Source organism: Mustela nivalis (genome assembly GCF_964662115.1).
Source record: "Mustela nivalis genome assembly, chromosome: 18".
Classification (NCBI taxonomy): domain Eukaryota; kingdom Metazoa; phylum Chordata; class Mammalia; order Carnivora; family Mustelidae; genus Mustela; species Mustela nivalis.
The window spans coordinates 15,000,702-15,016,714 of record NC_139037.1 but is presented as its reverse complement, the minus strand read 5'-3'; the positions used below and the strand labels follow the sequence as shown (position 1 = coordinate 15,016,714).

Genomic DNA, 16,013 nt, shown 5'->3' with positions numbered 1-16,013 from the left:
CTTTTCTATTGGAATGTATTATCCATTGTTTTCATAATTTTTAGCAGTAAGTGGTCTTAGTCAAGAAGGTAACATTTGCCTAAGAGATTCAGTTGTGGATATTTTCTAGAGGATGTAGTCCCCAATGACACTTTGGTTTGTATTTATCTTTTTGCCTGGTATAGCATGAAAGGTGATCTCTGTAACTACATGGGTCTTCCTGTGCTGCAGAAGGTAGGAAGGTAGGCAGGTAGGCAGTCAGGCAGGAAGGAATCTCTTTAATTTGGAAATTGATCCCAGTCTTAGCGACTTTAAGAACTTAACAAATTAAGAAAGTTCTTTCTTTTATTTTCTTTCCAGGGATTTGAAGAGGAGAATGAGGAGCAATTCTAAAGTGTCCCTGTCTTGTGACCCTGTCACATTCTCAGGGAAATGAACATAGGGGAGGCTACAGGATATCCTAGCAAAAGAGGCAGCAGCCTTCTGACTCTTGAGAAGAGTTCTGTGCCCTTCCTGCACATGCCCCATTGATGAGAGGGCTCCTCTAGCACCCTGATCTTTTCTGGAGCGTTCTAATTCAACAAGTATGGTTTCCTGGACTGGAGAAGTCTGACTAGCAATTTTCTTCAGGTAAGTGACATTTCTGCTTCAAATTCTAAGAATTCTAAAGAATAAGAAAATAAACAATGCAAGAATAAAAACAAAACAAAACTAAACACTTCCTGGTGCTGGGGCTTATACCACAAGTGAAAATAATGTTAGAAGCTCCTACCAACCTAGGTTAAAGGATCTCTCCAGTTGTGCCTCCTCACTCCTCCCCAAATCAAACATATTCCCTCCGTAAAAATAAATTGGTACCTGCTTCTTAACAAACAAACCCTTTGAGGGCAAAAAAAAAAAAAAAAAAAAAGGAAAAAAAAGCAATATTAAAAAAAAAGAAGAAAATTACATGTGTATTTTCTCCTGACACAGTTTTAAAAGCTGTTTGTAGCTGATTTACAATGCTCCTGGTATTCAGCTTTTCATTTGAAATTCTAATAAGTGCTTTGAATGGGTTGGAGCTTGTTAGAAAGTAAAGGGAATGAAATGTCTTCATTGAATTGTGTGGTTTTACTGGCTTCCTCATGGATGTCCTAGTTCTCTCTTCACTGTCGCCTTTCTTTCCATGGAATGTTGTTGAGTTGATAGAACAATGAAAGCCAATATGGAGTCAGAGGATAACCATGCGGAACCATCATGTCTGTTCCATTTTTGTAGTCCTCTGGGTCTATACATCCACCCCTTGGTCTGCATATTCCTATGCTTTGTAAGTGAATTAGAAGAATTATTTATTCCATCCTCCCCAAGAAATTCTCCTCTAAAAATACAAATATAAAGTCTCTGGGAAGGGTTTGGACATCTCAGATCAAAGGTGCTATTTTTACGGATTAAATGTGCTCACCTTTCTTCTAAAAGCAAGTGTTGGCTGATATGAAAACCAGGCCTTAGCAGATCTTGGTTCCTATCAATAGGCCATGGTGTAATTCTACAAGCTGCCCCATCTGTGACGGGCATCAAACAAAGCCATAATGATTTTTAAAAGGCAGTCAGGTCAGAATTCGTTAACGATATGCTTGCATTTCTAAATCATTTAAATAATAAGTAGCATGTTCTTGGCATCAAAGGTCTAATTCTCATTTGGTCTGACCTTGGCAAAGATAAATCCAGGCCCAGGTTAGCTTGCTGTAACAGTTGTTTTACTGCTTTATCTTCTAATATCCTCGCTTTCCCAACACTGTTATTATAAATGATGGAAAAATCTTGAATATTTGCATAACATTACAGAAGATTTGTGACTGAAAGGATAGGATGTTACTTACGCAAACCGTATATATCTTTTCCTGTGTGTTTGTAGTCAGTTCTCACTCTTCTTTCTTAGCCACACCACCCCTTCCTGGAGGATGACTTTCTAACTTAGAAAAAGAAATAGGAATCATGAAGGGTTTGAGTGAGTTGAGGAATGAATAGATGGTGAAGAAATTGAGAACATGTGGATTGGCTCTTCTGAGAAATTTGGCTGTGCGAGTGGGGCGAAAGAGCCTTGACATTTCCTAACTAACCTGAGCAAATTTTCTGGAGAAATGGTTGACTTTGGTAGGTCTAATGGTCTCAACACATGGGAAATCCTCTTAAGATATTTATTCTCTTAGTATTTTCATCAATTTAAAATTTAAGATTGAAAAAATCTGACTAGTTTTATTGTCTGCTGCTTGCTTCAAAGAACATATCTTTATATCCTCTGTAAGACAGTTTCTGGTTGTATAAGGTTGTCTGGATTTTCTCTCTACAATAAAAATAACAGGAATCTGAGATGGTGGCAAAGGAATGGTTGCAAATGAAAGCCTCTTAGGATGTTCCAGGTACCTGTTATTGCCTTACAAACCACACCAAAAAGGCAGTGGAGGAAAACCACAATGAATTTATGACTCTCGTGGATTCTGTGGGTCAAGAATTCCAATAAAGTGTAGTGGGGATGCTGCCCTCTCTGCTCCACAGTTTTGGGCTCAGGGCTGGTTAAATAAGAGATTCTTGGCTATGTTGGATCCAATGGCTGTGTCTTCATGTGACCATATTTCTGGCATCTGAAGAGCTTGGAAAAATATTTTACGTACCTAGGATTTCCTATGTGAATTAGAAGCTTTGGTGTCTTTCTGCCAGCTAGAAGAGTTCATTACATTTTTAATGTGATTAAAAAATTTAAATAAAATTGTGATTTTTATATATAGCCATTGGTGAAAGATGTGTTTTTAAAGCAGTAAATTAAAATCTCATTAATATTTCAATGAGAATATTTTGTGCTTATCTGTTTCATCTCTATTTTTGACCTATGGCTTAGAGTTCACAGCATGAAGGAGATGGTGAAATCTGTTCACCATAAAATGTTAATTATAAGTAAATTACAGCACAAACGTTCAATCAGCCACATTAATTCTATATAAAGTGAATTATTGTAGCAGAAAATCTTGAAATGTGACTGAATTTTGTAATCTTCAGTTTCCTTTTTCTACCTTTTATGCCAACTCTGATGCCCATGTGTTTATTCCAGAAACTCTGAGCTCTTTGTGTAGAGTTGAGCTCATTCTACTCACTGTGTTTTGAAAGTTAAATACAGTGTGCACCACCCCCCTCCATCTCTCCAAATGATTCTGATTTGTACATAACTCCGTTTGCCCACGGCAACTTAAATGAAAGCTTTGATATTTTTCAAGCAGAGTTTGGCTTTTAAATGAAGGTGTTGGGTTTGTCATATGAAAGAGTTCTCTCCTAAAATATGATCAAAATGTCCTCACATATGTCATATATATATATATATATATATATATATATATAAATTATCATTTTTCTTTTGGATTTAGGTCTGTTTTAAAGTCGCAAACTTTTTTTAAAAAGAATTGTTTTTATAGCCAAAACCCAATGAGTCTTCCATCTGGGATCATCTTAGTCACAGAAAAATACAAAGGGAATCAAAAGTCTTATCCAAAGAGTAATAATAATTTAGAAAATGCTTAAAACATCCAGACTGCATATGGCAGCTAAGCTAATTGTTCATTAAAAACAAAAATATGGATGCTTTCTCAAACAAGAATGCCTCGATATATTTATTTTGTAATCAGAAATAAGGATGCTGCTCATTATTAATAGGATATTTAATGCAGTGACTAGATGCTGGTAGGTACTGTATTCAAAAGAAGACAGATTTTGTGAAATACTGGGGAGGGCGTTACTTTTTTATTATTTGGTACAACTAACAGTCAACTGAATTTAAATACGTAGCATAAAGCATTTGAGTGTTAGGGGTTTTCAATTCCTAATTGTCTTCAGGTCTAAAGTATTTTGTGATGGATGCAGTATGCCTCTTTCCACTTCTCAAGGTCTAGTGTATCCTAGTGGATCTAGAATGTTTATGTTGAAAAGTTGGCTCATATTCTGGAGGACCCATTTTAGATCCATTTCGGATCCCTAAGACAAAAGCTGTCACCTCTCTCCTGGTCTTATCTCACCCATTGTGCTAACATTATTACTCAGGTATCTATTCTGTGACCTCAAGAGGACTCCATGACTTAGGGGAACATAAAGAATGGCGCATGTATTGTAACCTACCAATGCCTGGCTTCTGTATTAAGGATCAGTGTTCCCATTAGTTGAAGGAGGTAGCCTTTGTTCCTTCAGAGAAACCATTCCATTTAACACTCATTAACTCAACAGAAGGCTGAAGCATCCAAGAAAAATGGAAATGCTTTCCAGACTAGATTAATAAAGGAAGATGCAGAAATGGGAATCATAGTACCACTAAGAGAAAAATTCTTCTACTATAAAAGGGATAAGGGAGAGAATTTCCAATTTGCTAATGGAAGAAGCTGTTAATCTGCAAATGTATTCAGGCATTGGTGAGTCTGCCTTTGACATGCTCAGGAAACCTTGAGGATTAAAATATCTGAGAGAGTCAGAATTAAGGATCTGATAACCATTAAGAGAAAAGGAGCATCCACTTCCTAAGAGGCTAGATCTGCTAAAGAAAATAGAATAAACAGTGTAGTAAAGTTGAAATGATAGCCACTTTAATTTGAAACCATAAGCAAAAATTTTAAAAATAGTAAAAATGATGTGATGCTTCTATTATAATTTTCTTCCTCTTTCTTGATGCCCCAGTTTCCCAGTCTGGGCTCTTAGTGTCTTCTGGTGGCTACTTTCCTTGTCTGTCATGTACAAAATTATAAATACATTGATAACAAAGTGATAGAAGACTTTATCTTTCTTTTATAGAGTAGTGACCACTGTTTTTGCAAAAATTGTATATGTTCACATTTTATAAAATTAAAAATGGTTAAATACAAAAATAAGCAGAATTTCACTAAAAATCTCACCACTCACAAACAGTCAGCTTTCTCACCCGGTGAACATTTCCCCCAAATTCTTGGGGAGAGACGCAGAAACAGTGAGAGGCTCAAAGAGACTGAGAAAAAATTGAGATTTTTAAAGAGGCATTTTGGGGACGCCTGGGTGGCTCAGTTGGTTAAGCAGCTGCCTTCAGCTCGGGTCATGATCCCAGCGTACTGGGATCGAGTCCCGCATCAGGCTCTTTGCTTCACGGAGAGCCTGCTTCTCCCTCTGTCTCTACCTGCCATTCTTTCTGCCTGTACTCACTCTTTCCCTCTCTCTCTCTGACAAATAAATAAAATATTAAAAAATAAAATAAAAAAATAAAGAGGCATTTTGTATGACAAAAATAACTATTAAGTGTAAGGGTACTAAATTATTTTGGGGGTACTAAATTATTAAAATTAAAAGAGGGGTGCCTGGATGGCTCAGTGGGTTAAAGCCTCTGCCTTCAGCTCAGGTCATGATCGCAGGGACCTGGGATTCAGCCCCGTATAGGGCCCTGCTCTGTGGGGTGCCTGCTTCCTCCTCTCTGCCTGCCTCTCTGCCTACTTGTGATCTCTCTCTCTCTGTCAAATAAATAAAATCTTTAAAAAAAAAAATAAAAGAAATAAAATTAAAAGAAAAAGCTTAAAGATGAAACTGAAGGAATTTTGGATCCTTGGTGGGGAGATATTTTTCATTAGAATGTACTTCTTAAATTATCTATGATTAAGAAAAAAGATTGGGAAAAAGGTTTGTCTAGATTCCTTATTATGTTTTAACTTCATGTTTCAGTATAATGTAATAGTGGTTGATTCCCTGCTTAAAAGATGAGAAAATTAGCACACAGCTGCACAATTTCTTTACTATTTCCTGGTATTTACTGGTTATTGCTTTACTTTGTCATAGTAGTGACATTTGTCATCTTGTTTTGAACCACGAATAACACGTTAATTTTGTAATATTTTTATACATCTATGTTAAAATAACTCTTCAGTGTTAAAATCGAGTTTTTAGATCTGTGTTCTTACATTATTAAAATTCTGTTTCTTTTTTAGTTGGATGAACTTTATCTTTAAGTAGACTTAGAAGATATTTAAATGCCATATTTTAAGTTCTTGCATTTTTTAGAGTGTTTGTTGCTTTTATATTCAAGGTGAAGTATGAATGCAAAGGAAGTAAATGAAAATGAATACATGAATAAATAAAAGGACACTTTAGCTGGTGATAAAATTTTCAGATCATGCTTTCTTCCCTCAAAACTTTGTTGGTCTTTGTTCATTTGTTCATTTGTTCATTGTCTCCTGGTACTTGGTACTGTTCTTTAATCACAAAGTTGTCATTCATGTATTGTTTGATTGGTAGATAGACTTGTGGATTCCATACTCTGAGTTTCTTCATATTTGAGAATATCTCAGTCTTGTGTTTGTATGTGAACATCAACTTGACTGGATATGATATTCTACAGAGCATACTTTTTTCCTTTAGCACTGTGTAAATATTACTTCCTTGTCTCCTGGGATTAATGCTATGGAGAGGAGTGAGGCTCATCTAATTTTTCTCTTTATAGAGAACTTGATTTTTCTATCTGAATAACTAAAAATCTTTTCTCTCTCTTTTTTTTTATTTTAAAAGATTTTATTTATTTATTTGAGAGAGAGAGATCACAAGTAGACAGAGAGGCAGGCAGAGAGAGAGAGGGAAGCAGGCTCCCCGCTGAGCGGAGAGCCCGATGTGGGACTCGATCCCAGAACCCCGAGATCATGACCTGAGCCAAAGGTAGGCTTAACCCACTGAGCCACCCAGGCGCCCTAAAAATCTTTTCTCTTTATCCTTTAAGCTCAGTGACTAAACCAGAATATGTCTAGCATCAACTAATTAGTATCAACTTTTCTTAGAATGTACTGTGTCCTTAGATTGATCTAATTCTTCCTTTACTTCCCCCCCGCCTTATATATTTGATTTTTTATCCATCTGTTGCATTCTCTGCAGGGCCATCCACTCTTTTTTCTTTTTCTCTTTCCCTTTTCATTCACTAAAATTATCTCAAGCCTTTTCCCTATGCCACAGATTCTGTTTTTGGTCATGTTATTATATTCTACTTGTTCTCATTTATTTATTCATTATATAATGATGTTTTAATCTGCTGTTTGTCTCCAAAGCTCCAAAATCTCTTTTTCTTATATTATTTTGCTACTTTAATAGCCCACCATTTAGTGACCATTTTAGTAAATTTGTGACATATTGAATTATTCTGTAACATGAAATACTCAAAAAGAAATTTTTTTTTTCCTTGGGTTGTATTTTCTTCCAGGTGAGTATGCCATCTCTCTTTTGCATGTCTTACTTTGTTTTTAGTGTTCCTTAATGTGTAGTCTTTTGAGGTCCTGACTTAATGTGGGGAGGTCTCTTACAAGATTCATTACCCTGAATACCCTGAATACCTCTCCCACCTCACATACAGCAAGGTTGTCAAAACCAAAATCCAAATTTTTGCCTGTGGCAAATATCCTCACTCACTGACAAATGCTGGTGAGCTAAAAGAGGGGCTCTTGCACTCCACATTCCTTTCAGAGTTCTGGAAGTCCCTTTAGTTTGGCCAGCTCCTTGATTTCTCATCAGCTATTCACTGCTTCAGCTCTTCACTGTTTCAGTGTTTTATCCTGCATATGAAGTTGATTTTAATAGAAGGTCTAGTCTAAAAGAATTAGTTTGCTATTATTAAAAATGGAAGTCCATGTTTTTTAAAAAAATTATTCATTCATTCGTTCATTCCTGTGTCTGTTCTAGCTAAATATTGAAACCATGTGGAGATATTCTTTTTGCACTGACAGATGTTGGGTAAATCTTATTGACCCCTTCCTATTTTATCTGAGTCCTGTTTTTCCTCCTAACAGCTTAATGTTCCATCCTATTGTCTATATCCGAAGTACTTTGAAGGAGGGATTATTCTGATGGACTTTGTCTCAGAGAATCAAGGACTTAGCTCTTCTCCTGAGATTTTATTAAATGTCCCTCATCAGAATTCACTTCACCAAGTTGGAAATATATCTTATTACCTTGGACCCCACCCTCTGAAATATTGAGCCTGGACCATTTTTCCTGCCTCTTATAAGACTGAGTTCTTACAGTGATAGGGCTTCTAGTCTCAAAATTTCCTGACTCAACCCAAGATACCTAAGCACACCTTTTGTTTAGTTCCAAACTGTGAGGTATTCAGGGAAAATACTAAATGTTTTCTTTACTTCTTCCTATTCATTCTAATATTCAGGGTCTAGTTGAAATTAGCATTAAGGTACATCAAAATAAATTTCCACCACTTCTTAAATGATATTTTTTGAAGTTTATATAACTTGAGGTTATACTGTTTTCTTTGTTTCACCATCCCTGGTGAGCATTTTGCTGGTTTTCACTACTTTTTGCTTCTTTTGGTAGATATAGAGCAGGAAGATTCTGTGTTCCAAATTCACTCCACCATCTCCCCCTTACACACAAATCTAAGATTCTGCTTTTAAGAGAAGACCTCTTAGCAGTATTGATGCTGTCCCAAATGAACGACCACATTGTCTTTATTTGGGTTCTCTCAGAAATAGACTCTGAGACAAGCATCCAAGTAAAACCAATTTATCTGTAGAGTGATCCCAGGAACTAGAAGAAGTGTAGGGGGAACAAAGTAGGGAAGGGAAGGTGCTAAGAAAGAGTATATTAGCAAGCAAGTTGATATTCTGGGCAACAGAAGCTTAATTTAAATAGCAAAACTCAGGGAGTAATGGAGAACACACACTTCACAGTTATCCAACCCAAGGGAAAGGAGAGTTGGTATATTTATACACTAACTGCTGTTATTTTTTGGTTGTGACCTGCTTGCACAGGTGGTAATTCCCTTTCCAGTTCTACCTACCACATGTATAAGCAGTGCAGCAGCCTGAGATGGCCAAAGAAAGACCTCAATGAGATATGGTCTCTAGAAGTTGGAAGTTCAGCTCTCATGCCCCCAAATGGTAAAATTCAAGGGAAGATAGGGAAGAAAAGAGATCATCCCACAGCTGCTCAGTGGTACCCCTTGGATTGTTTCCTACTTAATCCCAAGTATAGAGTTTAAGCAATAGTCCTTTCTAATTTATATAGTCATACCATCTCTTCAAATTCAGTGGATGCACTTACAGAAAAAAAAAAATAGGGGAAATACCTTGGGAGGCCTAGAAAATGGGAAGAGGCAGCTGTTTTAGTTAATAAAGCTGGAAAAACCATGGATTCTTTCTAGAATTTTATATATATATATATATATATATATATATATATATATATATATATATATATATATAAAGATATATGTAGAGATACACATGAATTCTATCCATTATATATATGAAAATATTTTTATAGGAGGTGAGGTGAAACAATGCACACAAAATAAATGTCTGATGAATATGTTGTATGGGTGCTTTATGGACAATTAAATTGAGAGCATTAGGAGCATTGCTGAATTCTATTCCCATCTGTTCTGATCTAACATATAAGGGATCACATAGTTTTTTATGGAGGCCACCACATAAATACACTCACCCACAACCTACTTTCAAATAACCCTCTTAAAAAAAGGTATCATACTGATTTCAGTTTTAGAAGGGACACTGCTTTTGACTACTGTACATGCCCTGTGTCATGGAGTCCCACAAATCCATCCCTTTCCCTCCGTGTGGACTATCTAACCCAGGGGCTAAAAGGTGGTCAGTTACATTAAACCTGAGAGGAAGAAACTAAAATGATATCCAAGCTTATTGATCAAGTTAGAGAGAAAATGATCATGTTAAGTACAGCAAGTTGGGGAATTCCAGTCAGCTCTTTTACATATAAAGTGCATATACAGAATATTATACTTTGAAAGGTAGGCATACTTCAGAAGTCCCTCCCAAGGGATTAGAACTACATATATATTCATGTGGTAAAAAATACCAGCTTGCTTCCTTCATGGTACTTGATAAAATTATCCACACTAGAAATCCTTATTTAAAAAAAAATTTTTTTGTAGCATTCTATGTATGTTTTACTGAAGAAAAGCTAAATCTAGGCTATCAGGTGGGAAGGGGAAGGATGTTTTGATATTTATTTATATTATTATATATATTACTATGTATAATATAATGTAATTATTATATATTATTATATCTGTTTCTCTTACAAAACAGGAAATAAACCAAGGAGTAACTTGACTACTCACATGTATTTTCTGTGGATATTTCTGAGTAGTGATTGTCTATATACACAGAAGGAGGAAGAGAGAGAAGGAGGCAGGGACTTGGGTGGCCAGAAAGGAAGACTAGCAGGGAATGTGAAGGAGAATGACCTCACCAAAGTCGTGAAGCCTTGAAATGCTGAACTTTGGCTTCTATTAGCAAGAGATTTGGGTCAGATCTAACAAGCAACTTTTTGGTAGGCAGAGTAGATAAATCAACACAGCAGATCTCTATGGGATTTTGTGGAGTGCCCACTTCTGAAGCACTTTCGAGAAGAAACTACCGTCTTTAAGAAAGGCTTATGTGAAAGGGCTAGGCCAGAATTTGAACATTATTATAATGCGTGGAAGCTCTTATTATTCTGTGAAGGGGGATTATCTGTTGTTTTAGGAAACTGTATCTTTAGAAGCACATCTCAGTAACTTCCATCCACAAAACCATCTGCTTCGGCCAACTCCTTAGTCTCCAAATCTTTCTGGTATGTCACTGAACATTTGGGCTCTCCATATGCTTGCAGATTTGCTTCCTCCACTCTCTATGTTGTTGTCACACTAGCTCCAGATCCATCTCTGAATTTACATGTTGTTCTGGGCTAAGTTGTGCCCCTTCTCCCCTCATCCTTGAGTTCACCTATTGAAGTCCCCAGTAATTCAGAAGGTGACTGTATGTGGAGATAAGGTTTTGCAGTGATAATTTGGTTAAAATGAAAGGGGCTTTAATCCAAGATGGCGGGTGTCCTTATAAGGGGCAATGTGAACACAGACCTGTACAGAGTGAAGGTGATGTGAAGGGGGGGATGGCCATCTGTGAGGCAAGGAGAGAGGCCTTAGGAGAGGCCTGGTGACTTGATCTTGGACTTCCTGCTCACACCTTGATCTTGGACTTCTGGCTGCCAGAACTGTGAGATAATAAATTTCCCTTGTTCTGTGCTATAGCAGCCGTAGCAAACTCACACAGACTCCCTTCCTCTTTATCACATCTCCCTTCCCTTTGCCTTTCCTTGGATGACCAGTTAGGCTAACATTTCTTTTCCTTCTAGCCATCCTTGAAACATACCCCACCCTCCCTCTTTAGGTTTTCATTCCCGTGTCTTCCTTCAGAGCTGTCTTTTCCTCGCTGCCCTACACAGGCTCCCATCAAAGCGGAGAGATAACCGTGTGAATCACAAGACTCTGCTGAGTGAGTTTTCATGCACACACATGTCGTCTTCCATCATTTCCATTTTAGAAAAGGTGCACATTTTCAAGTAACTTCCACATCTGTGTTTGGAACATTGCAGTCTACAAAGCATGTTTGCAGATATCTTTGCCTAATCCTCTCCACATTTCAAGTTCGTGGTTTTTCAGGACACAGAAATCCAGAGAGGTCAAATAACTTGATCAAGTGGTAGAGCTGGAATTTGAACCAAGGTAAAAATAATTATTGTCACCAATTGCCATTGCTGAATAGTCAGCTGAGCTGTTTCACGGTGTGGCTGCTTTTTCTCTCCTGGACATTCTTGAGCTTTGTCGTGGTATGCATCATTACCTCTGGCTAGGCATTTGTTCCAGAATCATTATCACCCCAAATACACTGGAAGCTCTGGGGACAAAAGTTCTGGCTGTGCTCTCTGTTCAGTCATAGTGTTTGAGGAACGTTTGTTGATTGATTGGTTAAGTGGACTTTTTTTTTTTGCCAGAGAATTTGTCACATTTCTTGTCATCTGGTTTTCAAAGATATATGCAAAAGGCACAAGGATCTCCCAATGCTGATCTAGTCTTTGTAGACAAAGATTAAGAAAGGGTATGTATAAAAAGAATACTGTGGATTGACATTATATTATAATGATTATATCCTGTATTTATATAGCATTCTGTCTCTCTCAAACTGTCTCTGTCTCTCTCTCTCAGGGGTTCAGAGTCATTTGCAAGCAGTGGGCCTTATCCTGCTGCTAAATAGAAAATAAATTGCTTATCTCTTGGAAGAGAATTAACTCTTTCAGGGCACTGGGGTACCATTTAGTAAATTAGTAATCCTCTAAATGGCACTCTAGATACGTAAGATCCCCCATATAAACTGGAAAATGAACGTGTTCCCAGTGCTTAAAAGAAATCAGGGCATGCCTAACAGAAACCAGACAGCAAGCTTAAAATATATGTAATGTACTTATCTCTCTCCTCTAATAACTTTGTGTTCATTCTCATGGAAATCTGTTTGTGACTAAAGATGAATCTGTTTGCTAAAAGCTGGCACTTCTGATCTTTTAATCTACTAATATGAGAGCAATAAATGGGAAAGGGGCAGATAATAGGAGAAGTAGAGTAGTGGTGTTTATATGCATGGGATCAGGGATGATTTGTTCGGCTACACACATTTTGAGAAACTGATGAATTTTTAAAAAAAAATTGAAAAGCTGGCCTTGATAGTTTCCTTAGGTCTTGAAAATGTTTATCTCCTACCAGAATAGTAGTGAGTTGGAATCAGCCCCAGGGATCTCCTTGGAGCCATCTAAGCTAAGAAGGGGCCCAACTACGAATCAGCAGTAGCTTTAGAAATTCACTCCTCAAGCGGTCAGAAATGAAGTCGCGGAAATTATCCCAAACTCGTAGATGCTGGAGATTTTCCATGGCTGACACCAAGAGACAAGAATGGCAAATTGGTAGTGAACTGGATTATTTTTGAAAAAAGTAGATCAACTGCTGGCTTTCTCTTGTTTTCTCTCTCTCTTGCACACCCCCCTACCCACAGCCTTTAAGATATTGCTTCCAAAATTATGATCTGACCACTTCATCTCGTTTAACATTTTTGGAGCTCACCCGTTGACTCAAATGCCTCTTAGACGCACTTGCTCGTTGAGGTGTTGCTACACTGAATTCTGATTGTAATTCAGTAACATATTATTGATTGTTGAAACTTTCAGTTTATGTGCAATGAGATAGAATTTGGAAACTGGTGGTGTCTTATTGACTTTCTGATTTGTGCTGCTGGGAAGCTCATTGGCTGGGCAGATGGGTTGCTGCCAGGCAGTTCGGCAGTTCAGTAAACACTCTGTGGTTATTTCTCCGCGTAGTGTATCATACCCAACAGTACCATCTCCCTCGGATCACACACACTCAGGAGCAATGCATTTGACGACTAACTGCCACGCCTGTTCCTTGCTCAACAGCTCCCCCCACCCCCACCCCTCTCGCCCATCCAGGAGTGAGCCTCTCTTTTAAGCATCATCCTTCCTATCTGTCCTCTTTGGTTTTTTTCCTTGCCTCTTCCTACCCCACTGACAGCCAGCTGCCAGAGGCCTCTTTACACAAGCCTCAGCTTTTCAAAGTAAATATGCCTCGTCAGTCCAATTTCAGCAATCCACACACCTCTGAGCCCCTCAGACTCCAAGGAGCATCCTTAAAGGGGAGAATCAGCAGGCTGCTGCAAAGAAATCAAAGGAGATCAGCAAAATGTCTTGAAAGGGGGAAGGAAAGATGAGCCACATAGACTAACGGCCTTCATTTTTCCAGTAAGCAATGTGACTGGCGACAAAACACTAACACTAACGGGGAAAGTGTATATTCAGTCTAACTGTATAATTGCAGGTTGCTTTCTGTACGTCACACAGAGACTGAAGTAATGTAGCACCGGGAAGTAGCTCAGTAGTTTCTCTCCTGCATTCATAAACATTTGCATTTAGTTGCACTCTGGCGTAAGTCATAGTCCAAGTGGACCAGGTTGAGGATTCTGTCACTATTACTCACCATCTCAAGATGAAGGTCAGTGGCAGCAGCGCTCTGAGCTCAGAGGTAGCAAAGTGAGGGGAACAAAGCTGGCAGGAGGAACAGAGCCACTAATTCATCTCCCAGGTGGCCCTTTTAATATTCCAAACCGCATTTAATCATCAAGCAGGATGTTGAACTAAGGAGCCTGGTCAGCAGTGTCCTTCTGCTGACTGACTTTTCAAACTTTCGAGCAAGTACGGAAGCTGATGGATTTCTTATCCGCCACCCCCCAGCCCACTGCTGATAGCAGACCCTCAGAGACTTTTCCGAGGATGAGAAAGTGAGGGTGTATTCATTTCTGTTGGTTGTACAAGGAGGGAAGAAACCCCCATTTGGTTCCCTCCGAGGAGGGTATGAGACAGATGTGCTCCTCTTGTCTAAATCCTCACCCCTCCCTTTTGGGCATTTATCACTCACAGATTTTCACTCTTCTCAGCAAACATAGCCACCACTTCCTTGCTCTGAGCCATCAAGCCCCCTTTGTCTCTGATCCTGGCTGCCATTTTCTTTGCTGTTCGTGACCTCGATTTCCTCTGGACTGGAAAACACCATCACAGCCCCGGCAAGTGGGAAGTTTTTACAAAGGGGGACATTTGCACTGCTGTGGTTGCGGTAATTTTATTTACTGCATTTTATTTCCAGTTTTTCAAGAGGAAGCTGGAACTGTGGGAAGAATTTGAGGTTCTGAAAATTCTAATTTGACACAAATCTAGTAGTAATTCTTAAGGGTTATCATTAACACATTATGGATTTTTCATTTTGTAACTGAGAATTTTTTTTTAATTCTTGAATTTTGTATAACCCAGAGGCAATGCCTAGATATATAATATGATTTACATTTGATATTTGTTATTGTTTCATGTCAATATAGAAAATTGCTAATTCACGAGAACTTAAGATACATTTGGATGATTATTTCTTTCATCTAGTTATACTCATTTTATAATTTGCTTTCACTCTTTGCTCATGATTTTTGTGGCTTTGTTCAAATGGCCGAGACTGCCTTTGAGTCACTGAGTTCATGATGATTGATGTACTTATCCCAGAGACAGAAATATCAGCATCTGCCCTTCTGCAGGGAAAACATCTTTACCACGGAAGATCCAATTTTTGTTTTCCACCTATTTGTTGTTAATCTGACTTTGTGATAATGTCATCAAACCTTATTCTGTACTTTTTCTTAATGAGCTGGAATTCTCTGGAGCTGAGAGTTGTAGGCATGGGAGAGAGTGATAAACCGGGACCATGGAATTAGGCAAATATACTTCTGACATTCCCCTGCCTCAGACATAAAATTGATGGGTCCACACTTGCCATTTCTTAGGTTTAGGCCCTTAGGTTGGCACTTGTCATTCAAAATCAAGCTCTGTTAGAACATCTGACTCAAGAAAAGGAAGCCAAAGAAAAAGATGACCATCCATGTTGAAAGAAAATATTGCCTTAAATTTCAAATTTTCTTTGATGCCCATTGGTTTAAAAAAGAGGCATAATATTAAGACAGACCACAGAGGAATTTTCAAGGACCCCTTTGGTCTGCAAATACTTTGAAAAATTAACAGGCATTAATGCTTCATGCGTAAAAATGGCAAATGGAGTCTATCTAGAAAGTAGTGAGTTAAACTTTCTTTTGATTAATATTTCTAAGTTAGAGACAGCATTACCCTCCAAAAGCTGGTAAACATAGACTTGTTAGTAAAAATATTAATAATAGATGATCTCATTTATTCAGAAATTACATTCAGTACTACTGACTATGTAGAACAAAACAAAAACTCCCAGGTACTGGGGGTGGGAGTGGAAGGGAGAAAGCCTTCTATAGAAAAAAATGGTATGACACCAAATGTACACACTAATACCGATTAGGTAAAAGCCTTTGGCATATTCTTATTTAAAGTATTTTAGAAATATTTTCTTAAAAATACTTAAAGTGAGGGGCACGTGGGTGGCTCAGTCAGTTAAGCATCTGCCTTCAGTTCAGGTCATGATCCCAGAGTCCTCAGATTGAGCCTTGTGTCAGGGCTCCCTGCTCAGCAGGGAGTCTGCCTACCCCTCTCCTTCTGCTCCTCCCCTAGCTCATGCACACTGTCTCTCTCTCTCTCTCAAATAAATAAATAAAATCTTTAAAAAAAATACTTAAAGTGGGGCGCCTGGGTGG

General features: G+C 38.1%; 1 long non-coding RNA gene across 1 annotated transcript in view; it reads left to right on the top strand.

Annotated features, from left to right (window-relative positions):
• Window positions 1–556, top strand: part of LOC309853540 — a 328,591-nt gene extending 328,035 nt beyond the window's left edge. Inside the window, exon 3 of the long non-coding RNA XR_014305806.1 lies at window positions 340–556. This is a non-coding gene — a long non-coding RNA (uncharacterized lncRNA). The remainder of the gene's footprint in view (window positions 1–339) is intronic.
• Window positions 557–16,013: the final 15,457 nt, after the last annotated feature.